General features: G+C 31.2%; 1 long non-coding RNA gene across 1 annotated transcript in view; it reads left to right on the top strand.

Annotated features, from left to right (window-relative positions):
• The window catches only part of LOC109590730 (uncharacterized), a 3,814-nt gene extending 2,237 nt beyond the window's left edge, over positions 1-1,577 (top strand). Inside the window, exons 2-4 of the long non-coding RNA XR_002189479.1 lie at positions 357-469; positions 706-795; positions 1,539-1,577. This is a non-coding gene — a long non-coding RNA (uncharacterized LOC109590730). The remainder of the gene's footprint in view (positions 1-356; positions 470-705; positions 796-1,538) is intronic.
• The last annotated feature ends 87 nt before the right edge of the window (positions 1,578-1,664 follow it).

Genomic DNA, 1,664 nt, shown 5'->3' with positions numbered 1-1,664 from the left:
GGCTCTTTCTTATTTGCAGCCTTCTGACTTGGAATCAGTATAAGGACGCAAGAATGGCTACTTGGTGCTAATAACCATGCTATGTAAACTTACGCACTGTGGTATCACAGATTATAGGCGGGTTAGACACTCTCCCTAAATAATTATCCACTCTTGTTTATATATATATATATATATATTTTTAATTTATTTATTTTTTAATTTTATTTATATATATATATATATATATTTTTTTTTTTGGTCAGTCCATACACACATTTCTTGCCTTAGTGGGACCCCCTTTTGCTTGCCCCAATTATAGATAGTGTCATAGTGTACAGTGTACATGTATTTTATTATTTTATTGTTTGGTTTAGTGTTGTAGTTCAAGAAGAGTCTCGTGCTGACTGGTCAAGTGCAATTGTTGAAGTCAAAAGAAGCTTCCAATGCTTTCAAGAGCTCCTCAATCCTCAGGCTCACTTGATCAATGGTATAAGTACATACATTTATAGAACTATTATTGGATATTTATGATGCTGTATTATTGCTGCTATACACAGTATACATTTTGAGGCTATTTCATGGGATTCTGTTTTCATTTGCAAATATTATGCATGTACATGTACACTAATATAATTATAATGTTTGATTGATTCGAAAAATTTGGGCCCTCAAACTACATGTACATGTATACTGTATGTGTCAGTCATTATTGTGTCTTATTAGGTGATGGTGTTGTTCCTGAGGAGTTTGATGAATGGATATCAACTTCAGCTGAAGGGAATATCTTAGAAGCTACTAATCTAGCAGTTAATGGTAATTACTTGTATTACATTTTATGATGCATAGTACATTGTACATGATTTTATGTTGTGCTCAAAGTTTTAGTCAAAATTATTTTTTAATAAATTTTAAAGACCCTGTACTTATAGTACAGGGTCATTGGCAAAATTTTGTCAAAAATGGCTAGGAAAGAATTCTCCATTTTTGTATTTTTTCCTGATACATATACATGTACTGATGTTGTGTAGAAATTTTGGATGAGTTCCGATCAAAATTAAATTTTCTATGAATTTTTTAATTTGCTCCAAAATCATATCGAAGACCCTGTACTATAGTACAGGGTCATTGGCCAAATTTTGTCAAAAATGGCTAGGAGAGAATTCTCCATTTTTATATTTTTTTTCTCATACATGTACATGTACTGATGTCGTGTAGAAATTTTGAACAAATTCCAATGAAAATTGGATTTTTTATGAATTTTATAAAGTTTCTAAAATTTGGCCCAAAGACCCAACTGTATTCTGTCAAAAATGGTTATGAGAGAATTCTTATATTATACACTGTACATGTACATGTGCAATGTACAATATACTTGAAGTGTGCTATGCTAGATTTTTTATTAATTTTAGAAATTTTTGCCAAGTAGTAAGCACATGTAGTGATTCAGTTAATGTACCTTGTAATAGCAGCACATTGTGTAGTAATTATTAAATATTTCCGTTACTATGTGTCTGGACTGCCACATGAGTGTTTTTATTTTGGCTAATCCTTTGTAGTTTTGGAGAATCATTATAAGAATTGTAACTTCAATACAACTGGTCAGCAAATAGTTATTGTATCTCCAGGAGCAGGAGTCTTTGAGGTACAGTATGTTCAATACTCAATACTGACTTAATAATAGC

The sequence above is a fragment of the Amphimedon queenslandica genome, unplaced genomic scaffold (assembly GCF_000090795.2).
Source record: "Amphimedon queenslandica unplaced genomic scaffold, v1.1 AMPQUscaffold_9573, whole genome shotgun sequence".
NCBI lineage: Eukaryota > Metazoa > Porifera > Demospongiae > Haplosclerida > Niphatidae > Amphimedon > Amphimedon queenslandica.
Note: the sequence above shows the minus strand (reverse complement) of the source record. Positions and strands in the feature narration are given on the sequence as shown.